General features: G+C 36.8%; 1 long non-coding RNA gene across 1 annotated transcript; it reads right to left on the bottom strand.

Moving 5' to 3' along the window:
- Positions 1-1,676: 1,676 nt before the first annotated feature.
- On the bottom strand, positions 1,677-4,021 carry LOC136222139 (uncharacterized). The gene is made up of 3 exons (XR_010685514.1): positions 3,644-4,021; positions 2,119-2,250; positions 1,677-1,795 (listed from the first exon to the last, which is right to left on the bottom strand). It is a non-coding gene; the product is annotated as an uncharacterized lncRNA (long non-coding RNA).
- Positions 4,022-12,431: the final 8,410 nt, after the last annotated feature.

Here is a 12,431-nt window from a genome sequence, read left to right as displayed (position 1 = left end):
ACCATTTTTACATCATGTGTAGCTCATTTTCATTATCTTTAGCTTTCAATTGCATTGGTGGTTATAAATTATTTTATTCATTTCAGATCTAGTTCTTTTTTTATTATAGCAAGGGTTAAACTAACCCATAGTTTAGACCTTGCAAAACTCGACTTTGCTTTCTATTCACCTTGTGTTCTCAATATACTATTATATTAAAGTTCGTATTTTCTTTCATCTACATCTTCTTCCATTTCTAGATTTCATTTAATATATTGTGGTCAGACAGGCATCCAAATCTGAGTACTATAGGATTTGAAAATCTTTGAGGATGCATCCCCAACTCGGAAAACTTTTCAGTGTACATTTAGCCAGAAATGAGACAAATAGCAGAAAACAAATGTGAAGAACAATGGTCTAGAGAGAGAGGAAAGTTAATACTTACATGAGTGGTGCTGGGAGGAGAAAACTCAACCTCGTAGGTTGGGTCTCCCTCAAAGTAACAAGTGTAGGGAACCCCTAAAATGTTCATATGGGACATGTGTCACTCGAAGGTGGTAACTAGTGAGCCTAGGGCGTAACTCTTTGGAGCACCACCCATTCCTGCAGGAGGACCTCTTGAACTGTCAGACATACCACAACCTCCACCAGATCAGCTTGTGAACGGCCTTGTCTTCCTCATCTTCACCCGAGGACAAAAAAAAGGGATGCTCTAATGAGGTAAAATATATGTGTATGTGTCTGATTAATGCAATACCACTCATCCTATTAGCGGCAACTGAAGGACCAGCAACGAAAGGTTCTGGAATGGGAGCCATGATCCTCTATCGAGTATGGAGAAGGCTCCTACAGAAGGCATGATAAGCACCCTCCACAATGGAGATTTTCACACTAAACCGGTAGAGACCAAGATCATCCTTCCCAGAAGCCTAGAGATCCACATCATATGATGTCGCTTCCTTGGGATATGTTGTTGATATTCAGGCTTGTGGGAGGGATCAATCTTGGTATCTATCGGATTGGCAGGGAGATCTCTAGTGTGGACGGTGGTGCTTATCCTGCCTCCCGTAGGAGACTTCTCCCTGCTCGGCCTAGGATCACAGCTCCCATTGTAGAGCCTTTCACAGTCCTTCATTTTGTTGCCACTAATATAGTGAGTGGTACCTACATTATTCATACACATATCTTTTACCTTATTATTAGTGACTTGAGTGCATTCCCTTTTTTAACCTCGATGGAAGAAGAGGTAGATAGGGTCGGAGACTGATCTTGTGGAGGTCATGCTATGTTTGGCAGTTTAAGAGGTCCTCCTGCGGGCATGGCTGGTGCTATGGAGTGGTGCACCCTCGGCTCACTAACTACCACCTTCGAGCGGTACATCTTCCTTATAAACATTTTTGGGGCGCCTTACATTCGGTACTTTGAGGACCAAATCTTCCTAGATCCTCTTTCTTTGTGTTCTTTTTCCATTTATTTGTCTTTTTTCTGTCAGATCTTTGCTTCCCAAATCCCTGACATGATCCAAGTCATGAATGCAATGAAGCACTAATAACGCCTCGACCATCATGATGTCCCAGTGATCTCCTATTTGCATATGATATTAAATGAATGATATGTTTATATATATGAATGCTATGCTTATTATCTATTTTTTGTTAGTTTATTCTACAGGCTAAATTAAATACAAATAATTGTTGCTTGTATCCATACAAGTAAATGTTGAGAAATCGATCTCTTGGGTAAGGCACATGATCTGCTCGAGGGTGCACATTCATCATGCATGATGTGGGAAGCATAACGGTTGAAATTTTCTCACCTGAACGAAAACCAAATAAACAAAAAAAACATGATAAATCAATCTAAACATAATCACAATTACATTCAATTTTCTTTGATCACGAGAGTCTAGAATGTGTTCTATAGGATTTATAATTAGATACAGTTTTCCGAACTTTTTACGGTTTTATATGATAGTTCATGTTAGCCGACCCGAACCATTTCGGGGCTAAGGCTTTGTTGTTGTTGTTGTTGTTGTACAGTTTTCCGAACTACAAAAATTTTAAAAATCCTCATAAGTGCACTCTGTTTTTTATGCATTGAATTTAAGTGTTAAATGACATTTTTTTTATCAATACTTACATTATAAACTGTATCAACAATCTTCAATGGACTAGTAAAATTAGAGGATCTGAGCAGCTGTATTCAACTTCAAGAGGGTCACAAGAGCAGTGCCATCTACTTGAACTGACCTGAACTGAATCCAAGGATGGCCTGCAAAACAGTAGAATAAGTAACATTAGGAACATTCCAAACATGAATTTAAAAACTATAAAAAGCCCTCTGCAACTTATTTAGTGTTCAATGAATTCAAGTTTAGCCATTCATATGAATTTAAATATCATCACTTGCTCCACTTTTAATTAGCAGAAGGTGTTGTTAAGAAAATCATTCCAAACATGTGTCCATCTTATAGAGCTAATCCTAAACATGAAAATCAATGGCTTCCTCAAGAGGAATTGATCGAGAGTTAGCAATCCTACATATGGCCACTTCAAGTAGAAATCCTACTCATGTCCAGGAACCACAGTAATACACCTTAGGTGAAATTGCATAAATGAATATCCATTTTAATAGAAGATCCTATTTGCAAATACATGAAGAGATGATTTTACAATGATGAAAAATTATCACTTAACTAGTAACATTACATATCAATAACATGAATTGACTCAACGAACTATTTATAAAAATATGGCATAAATTATACTTTACTCCTCAAAGTTGCATGAATAGATGTTATATGAATTTTTCTATATCCATCCTAAGATATGAACTTAAAGCACGAGACAGGGCATCGTTACTTAGCCTTTTAACCCCAAAAGGCAGAACCAATTATCTACACTAACCCCAAAATCAGAAACAATTATCTATTAACCCAAAAGGCATAACTAATTTGCAGGTAACTGATGATAACCAAAAATACAATTGTAATTATCATTTAAAACTATAATATCAAAAGCTAAGTTTAAGACTTCATCAGGACTCTAGCCAACATTTTTGCATTTAAAATAGAGACTCCACCATAAGTAACACCATAATGAAAATGACCTAACCAGTAAGTTATTAGCTCTTCTCAACCTCAACTTTTCAGCAAACCTCAACTTTTCGCACAACAGGAAAAGGTAACAACAGAAGCACAATGAAAACCACTTACCATAGACAAAACTAAAAACACTTCAAACAAAATGAATGCTTCAATGCCAACATCAAACACTTCATCAAACACTTCAAACGCTAATACAGCTTATTTATGATAACAGAAACCCTAGAAATAAACAATTAAGAGTTAATGAAAAGGACAAAATAAGAGTAAGACTGAGACTGACCTCCCTCACAGCCTCCATTAAAGAGAATGAGAAGCTCTAGAACTCCGAAAAACATGATTGACTAGAACAAGGTGAGAAATCACAAAACTCCATGAACATCACAATAACCATCCCAAATCCAAACAAATATAGCCAAACAACTAGCTCAAGCCAAAAGACACATAATACCCTTTGCATCTCTAGGAGTTCTTAGAACTCGCAAGAACCCGAAAGAAAAAAAAACCCGAACTCGAAGAAGAGCGTGTAGAATGAGAGGAAAGAGCAAACCTTAGTCTTACCTTGCATGTAGGGATAGAGGCCAGCTAGACACCTTCAGGCAGCCACCGAAAGCCGAAGTTGTCCGACAGAACCCTTAGAGGTCTGATTGGAACGAAACAAAGCCATAGAACCCATCTAGGAGAAGTAGAGGGAGATTGATTAAAGAGAAACCGAAGTGAAACAAACCCAGAACTCGTGTTTTCAAGGGTTCCAGGAGGACAATGATTCAAGTGTTGGATCAAATAAATAAACTTTCAGAGGTAACAGAGGAAGAGTATAATTTCTGGAAGAAATTCTCTTCCGATTCTCTTGCGTTACTACTTTGTATTGATAGGTATTTATAGATTACAAACATGACTCTTAGTAAACCACATTAACTCTCTATAAATACAGATACAGAAAAGACTCTTGGACACTCTATAAATACAGATACAGAAATGACTCTTGGATAATCCACTGAATAACATTAAAGACTCTATTAATTACAAGTTTATTATTTCAACAGCAAGAAGTGGAAGATGGGAGAGAAGGTGGAGGCAGACAACAAATGTAGTTAGGGCTAATCTCTAATTTCTCCATAGCACAAATATAAATACCTAAAATGGACCAAATGGATACATCGGGCCTATTTAACCTTTATTTCTTAATGGGCTTGGTAAAATAATGCTAATTTGATTTCTTCATTCCTCACTTATATTTAGACTCATTAATTTAATTCAAATATACATGTTTATTACTTTATGTATTTGAATTGTGTTTTATAGTCTTAGTCGATGAATTCTATTCGTTGGCTAAATTTCATAATGTAGTTTCCACATAAATATATAATGTATTCTTAGGTTCAATTTAATACCAAATCCAACTTGTGTGAAAAGATTTCATATTTTTGTGATTTAATAATAGAATTGTAGTTTAATATTTATAAATTCGGAGAAATATTTATCTTTATCCATCTCATACAAAAGACAATATAATTTTTAATTTTTTTTATGTCTAATCATATGTTTATGAATTGTTACTAATAAATGATAAAATGACGCACATATGAAGTGCAGATAATAAGATTTATGATCGATAATACAGTTTGATGAATTATCTATCAAATTGACCCAATTTGCCAACTTTATGAGTAAAATTGCTCTTCATAACCAATGTTAGTGGTAAAATTGCACCATTTTCAACGATTGAGATAAAATTGCTCATGGATGTAGACGTTAGACGTATTTTTGCAACTTACCCCCTTAAATTTATTTTATACTTAAAAACTATTATTTTAAATATTAAAATATAATTTTATATTTTTCTTTTGTTTAAAAATATATTACCAACATTTCTTTCTCTCTCCTTTCTTTCCTATTTAATTTCACTCAAAATATAATTCAAATATCCAAGTATATATTATATATAGAAGTCCCTAAATGGCCTTAAAAATTTGCAACCACAAAATATATTTTGAGACCATTCGGTTGCAAAGTTTGCAACCATAAGAACTTTGAAACCGTGTTCAAGTCTCAAATGTATTTGACAAATGAGATTCTCAACTTGGCAACCGCAGGATGGGCTTTGCAACCACCTTGGTTGCAATATTGCAACCACCTTGGTTGCAATTGCAACCACCTTGGTTACAATATTGCAACCGACTTCAATTCGGTTGCAAATATCGATCTCTAATTACAGTTTTTCTTGTAGTTGGTTTGGTCAGTCGAACCAGGAACCGACATGAGTCCAGTCCGAGCTGAACTGGTTTGTTGAATAGTGACCCGAGTTCTTTTGCTTATTTGTTAAAAGAAAATATTAAATATGTTTATGAAACAAAAATAGCAAACTTTAATAAGAATTTGCACATTTAAACATAGATTGAGCAAAACATCCTCTAACATAACCAAACGCCTACAAGTAGCGTCCTCAAAAGGAAAACAGGCTTTAGATGCTGCGGATCCATTGAATGTATCAACACCAACGAACAAAGCTGAGGCAATTGAACTACATTTTATTCATAACCAGCGGGATATGCCTTCTAGCATACATCATAAAGTTGATGTTCCCCAAAATCCAGTAGAGACGTTGCAAGAGTGTGAATCAAAGGGATTCGTCTTGAGAAACCCCTAACTGAAATCATCAAGAGAAACTTCACTTTACGACTGTACTCACAAGGTTTGATCAAATTCTGCTCCGGTCTTTGAAGGTCTGAAATCATCAACTTGGACATTAGATTCTCATCGAGAAAAATATTTGTTGATTTCACGTCTCGATGAATGATTGCTTTAGCGTACCCGTATGAAGAATTATAAAAATGGTGATAGGTAAAATCATATGGTCAAAGTATATTGATGATCCGATTTTGGCTTTATTTAAAATACGATCCTTCAACGAGATGCCTGAATTTTGACTTGGTTATTAGAGAAAAATAAGGATTTTGAACAAGTGTTTAAGGAGAGATCCCAGAGAGAGATTGATGGAGAAGGAGTTACTTGATCATGATTTTGTTTATGTTAAAGAGATTTATATGAGTTCTTCTCTAAGCTTTGTGCTGCCACTACAAAAACAAAAGACCTATTACGACCCTAAAATTCAAGATTTAACGACGCTTTTCGACGTCCCTAAATGCTTACCCACGCTTTTCAAAGCATCGTTACAAACGTCATTAAATCGTGTGTCCTTAATTTTAACGACGCATAAAACATTGTGTGGATAAATTCCGTCTGACGATATACTGTATACAAGTGTACGCTTAAATTTTGAGCATCATGAATTTTTTTTATATTATTTATTTTTAATTTCAGAAATTTTCACTACGTTTTAATAAAGCATCGCAAAGTGAACGACACATAATATTTGTTATGTCATTATTTCGCATATAAGAAAATACTGGTAGCGTCTTGAATACAGCAACACTTTAATTTATCAGCGTCTCCAAATTGACGACATTTAGACAAAAAAATGTCTACATTTGGCTATATAAAAATGGCTGTATGTTAGCTAAAATATCGTCTCTAAATTGCGACGCTTGCATATTATTATGTCCCTATTTAATTTTATCCTCCAAAACGTTTCACAAACTCTCTTGGAATTTCCTATTTAATTTTATATGATTAATATTCAATGAGTAAATTGAGAAGAAGAAGACAATTAAATTCTAACCAGCTGGTATTGATGTATAGAATCAGCACGAATGAACTTGAAAAACTGAGGTATTTGATCTTCTTGAAACAGATTATTGTTTTTAGAGCAAGAAGTCATTGTTGAAAGTGAACTGCTATATACCGCAACAGTTATACTTTCCACCGCACCCTTTTGATATTTATGCCCTCCTCACAATTTTCAAACCAAAAGCTAAAAAATCTCAAATCCTCTCTAGTTTTTTAGCTTTTCAAAAAACCCGACCTAAAACTACATGCCGCCAAAGGAAGGAAAGGGGAAAGGCTTCATAAAGGTTCCGGTAAGTTCTAATTTTTAAAAATTATCCGAAATCATGGGTTCCGCCTCCGAAATCGGAGGCGGAACCCTTTTTTTTGTACTAAATTGTTCGCCGATGTCGTTGCCACCACGGACGGAAGGGACGAACTGTCCGTTTACCCGTGGTGGCAACGACATCGGCTTACGGTGGAAAGCATGGCGCACTCGTTCCACCATTAGGTGGAACGAGTGGCGCACCAGTTCCACCGTATGGTGGAACTTGGTGCAGCGTTCCACGTAATGGTGGAACGAACGGCGCATCCGTTTGGCCCTACGGCCAAACGGTACGCGCTGTCTGTTTGTTCGAAGGGCCAGACGATTGCGGCGGACAGGTCGGCCCTGGGGCCGACCTGCACGCCGCAACTGTTCTGTCCTACAGCCAAACGGACAAACTGTTCCGTTTAGGCCAAATCGGGTCCGAAACAAATTTTTTTCAAAAATGAATTAATTCGGGCCGCCCGTGGGTAGGCTCAAATTATTAAAAAAACTTAAAAAAATGATAAATTGAGTATATTAAAAAAAATGCGTTATTTGCTTATATATTTAATTTTTTTTTGTTTTACAGGCTGATATTGCTGAGGCCCGTTTTGGACACAGATATACAAGGACATGTGTTGTGAATGCCTCTGCCTTGAGGCAACAGATGGAGCAGATGATGATGGGGGATGCCTAGAGGGCACAGACTGAACACGACGAGCATGTTAGACGTGAGGAGATGGCAGATGCTGTGGAGATGGAGGGAGATGACTTTATGCCTCCTCAGAGTGCTTCTTTTGTGCGAGTACCTCCTTAGACAGTGATGAGGGGTCGTGACGGACGTTTTGCTTCTACAGCAGGGTCGTCTTTGGGTGAGAATTTTAAATTTTGTTATTATTATGTGATTTATTCGTGATTAGTAGAAAATATACGAATATTCTGAAATGAGTTTACTGTAATTTCAGGTAGCAACAAGCACTCGATGAGTGCTGGAGAGGATGACTGGATCGTGAAGACCCTGGTTCCTAAGGGTCCATCTGATGGTCTTGTGATCCTGAGCTTTCTGGGACATATTGCCCATGCTATCTAGAGCGGGCAGGATTGGGGCCTCCTCAAGTGTCAGACACGCTTAGTCTATCGTCGGAAGTTGTGTGTATGGCACGGTGGCGCTTCTAGAGAGATCCAGATGCGTATTGCGTCATCTGGATTGTCCCATTTACCAGGTATCATGTATGCCCACATCGATGCACCCCTGATTGCGGGTTTTGTGGAGCGGTGGCAGCCAGACACGTCATCATTGCACATGCCGTTTAGTGAGATGAGCATTATGTTGCATGATGTGTGGCAGATTTTGCGCATCCCCATCGATGGGGCTATGGTGACTGCTGAGGCGAGTATTGAGGAGCTTCAGTCTTGTGTGATGGAATTGTTTGGTATGACTCGGGATGAGTTGCTAAACGGTCACTACTTTAATGACGGTATACGATCGGCTTCCGTCCTGGAGTATTGTCAAGGAGATCGGATTCTTGATGCACAGGCTACAGCTTGGACGTTTCTTATGCTCGGTTGCATATTGTTCATGGACAAGACTGGTGATCGCATTTGACTTTCCTGTTTGTTAGAGGTACATGACTCTGTAGCTGGAGCCATTGGACTCTCGTGGGGCTCAGCTGCACTAGCATATCTATACCGTCATCTAGGTATTGTTAGCAGAGGAGACTGCGGGCAGATCACGGGTTGTCAGCTGACACTACTTCAGGCATGGATTTATGAGTACTTCCCGTACTTCAGGCCTCAGCGGGAGGGAGTTACATTGGATCCGGAGCTTCCGAGGGCTTGCATGTGGCCATCTATAGTGTTGGAGAAGAGTGATGATAGGCTGAGATCATATCGCGCCGGGCTTGATAGATTGACTGGTGATGAGGTACAATTTCCATTTAATTAAATAAACCAAATTCATTACTTGTACTATTTGTATGTTAATGTTGTTGTATACGTCATTAGGTGATGTGGATGCCGTATGGTCCTGATGCCATTACGGATACCCCTAGGATGACATACGCCGGATGGATACGTTACAGGGATGTGATCGAGCCGTACATGCTAGGGAGATGTCTTCACCAGCTCGGTTACGTGCAGACCATACCCAGACCGATCTTGAGGCCGTTGAAGTCCGTACGTCCTTGGTCTAGCTTGAAGTATCGGGTAGAAGTGCCCGCCGATATGGCAGAGGATCTTTGGACCTCGTTTCCTGAGGCGGGCATGCTTGTATTGTCTCGGTTCACTCTAGCACAGACTCCTTCGGACTGTGACGAGCAGTACATGTCGTGGTACTACCTGCATTCACACCCTCAGCTACTGCCGGAGATGCCTGCACCCGGACCGACCATTCATACTCGCTCGAACAACGAAGTGGCAAGTGATTTAAGTTTTAATCAACTGATTTACAATTATCAAATTATACTAAATGAAATGATATTTATTCATTTTGGGGTTTTTCTTTTGCTAGTGGGTTAGCCGTTTCGCTAACTCGGGAGAAGGTGCATTGCAGGCGATGAACCTTCTTGATGAGGATGTTGCGACTGAGTGGAAACAGTCGTACGACCAGATTTTGGATGCTTGGCATTCGGCTTCATAATTGGCATTCCATATGAAATTGGATGGCTTACTTAGATCCTCGGGATTTTCGAACTCCATTGCAGCATGACTTTGCAAGCTTCTTTCAGGAATTTGCTGACAATAAGTGAGACAGAGTTCATAAGCACAATTTGGACATCTGCGGTGTAAATTGGCAATTGAAGTTGCACAATGGTCTCCTTCCTCCAATTTGTTTCCCCATGCAGATTCTCTCCATCCATTGCAAACGTACACCTGACAGACCATTGTGACGAATTATGAGCACATCCTGCAAGGCCATTGGAGTGTACTGCAAGAAAAAACAAGGGAAGTATTGAGAACATTAAATAATCAGTTTAAGGTCTCCTCAAAATGAATCCCATATATACATAAGAAGGTCCCAAGATGACACTGGAAAAAGGGATTGACCTCGAAAAAGGGATTATTAGGCTTGAAAAAGGAATCCTAGTATATAATACACCTTCGTTTTCTTAATTACTTGTTAGTTTCTTTTTTTTTTAAAGTATAAAACGACAAGATTGAATATATTATGGATCCTTTAAAATTCGCCAGAAAAACCAATTGGCATCTGGAGTATTAAGAATGTCCCATTATCTTGCTTAATTATTATTAAGCCTCTAAGAGTGGATTTCAGCAAAGTTCAATAAGGACCACAAAAACCAATTTCAGGAGGCCAAAAGATATTATATTAGATAAAGAAAAGGAACCAAAACAAAATAAGAAAACATATAATAAATTTTATATATGCTCAAATGTATAAATATAAAAATGCAGGTGTTTATATAAATTTAGGCCTCTAAACCGATCAAAAAATATAATGAACCAATCAATAAAACCAAGTGTTGCCAAACAAAAATTAATGGTTAACATAAACAAGAAATTAGTAATTCTAAACCTCAACTTACTTGCAACCAATAGTTATTGTTTTCGCCGGCCACGTTTTGCAATCAGTGCTACAATATCCTTTTTTTACTTTAGAAGATGTTGACTTCTGTTTTTCACGATTACTTTTCCTGCCCCCATTCTCAAATATAATCAGCTAATTTATCAAAGAATGCTTGACGAATTCTATTTTGAGATTTGATGAAAAGGATTACTCATTAAAGATAACATTTGCTATTTACAATTCATTAAACATAAAACTTAGTATACTATGATGATATTCAAATTAAATGATAGAAATCAGGCTTTCTTTTTCTTCATTTTTGGTCAGCCAGAAAACAAATAAGAATAACTGTTGCAAAATTAAACAAACAAGAAAACAGATAAGAATAATTGTTTGCTCATACAATCATATGCACATCAAAATTAAACAAAAACTAAGAACTGGGTTCATATCAAGTGTAAGAACTGGAAGAATCCTCATCGTGGAATACCCAAATCCAGAAAGAAGAGAAAGCAAACCGCTAAATGAAAAACGAATTAGGGGTACCAAAGCCTTAGTCTTCAAGATGGAATACCCAAATCCTCATCGCGGCATTATCTTCTTTTTTGCCTTTTACTGTTTGGAAATTCTGAATCAAAATGGTTTGTGATCGGTGAGATCCCACCCAAACCTCTCATTATATGCTTGAGAACAGGGAAACAAATTGCTGCGGCGGCTCGAGTTGAAGAAGTCGGAGGCAATATAGAAGAAAGTCTGGATATTTAGGGTTTCAAGGAAGCCCAATGGTCAACCCCCTTTTGGGTTCGGCTATTTACACAATCAATTTAGACTTAATACAATTGTACTTTTGTACTTATTTAAAAAAACAAAAATCAATGGTTAATGTAATTTGAAAAATAAAAATCTACATACTGTGTGAACTTTTTAAATTGACCAATTTACATTTTAAAAATATCTATTTACCTTTTAAATTTTTTAACTTGACAAATTAACACTTTAAAATCTATATACATATATATATAAGGGTAATTAATTTATTAGTTCTTATATTTTGACAAAACACACTGTTTAGTCCCTGTATTTTTAAAAACACATGGTAAGGTCCCTAACTTTTTTCTCAGTGAACTGTTTAGTCCCTAACGTTTTTCTCGGTGAACTGTTTAGTCCCTAACATTAGACTCTCATGAAGATTTTGTTAGTCAATTTGGATTTGCGTTCTTCTTTTCCTTTCCTTTAAACTCTAATGCATCTGAAATCAATTTTGAATGTTCTTCTTCTTAATTTTCTTCTTAATCGTTCAAATTCGTAAGCATTGGCTCTTTTCTTTTTCTTGTTCTCCATACAAATAGCTTCTTCCTCTAAATTGGATTTCCTCTTCTAACGTTTGAAGGTAAATAGTAAAGGGTAATTTAGTCATTTCTGAAGTCATAAATGGTAAAAAATTTCTAACAAACAGACAGAAGGACTAAGCAGTTCACTGAGAAAAATGTTAGGGATCTTACCATGTGTTTTTGAAAATACAGGGACTAAACAGTGTGTTTTATCAAAATATAGGGACTAATAAATTAATTACCCTATATAAAACTATCTATTTATCTTTTAAATTTTTTTTAAATAATCTATTAGTTCCATACACATTTTAACTTTTCAAACTATTTCAAAATCACTCTTTATTTCATCATGTAAATTTTAAAAGGTTTTTTTTTTTTTTGAGAAATAAATTTTAAAAGGTTAATACGATACTTTAAACAGACTCAAGGATAAATTGACTATTTTAAAAGTTACGGGGGATAATTGATTTTTTTGGAGAAATTCAAGAGTGATGTATCAATCTTTAGTTTAAATAAAATTTA

This window comes from Euphorbia lathyris, chromosome 3 (genome assembly GCF_963576675.1).
Source record: "Euphorbia lathyris chromosome 3, ddEupLath1.1, whole genome shotgun sequence".
Taxonomy (NCBI): Eukaryota; Viridiplantae; Streptophyta; class Magnoliopsida; order Malpighiales; family Euphorbiaceae; genus Euphorbia; species Euphorbia lathyris.
This window is presented reverse-complemented; position numbering and strand designations above follow the sequence as displayed.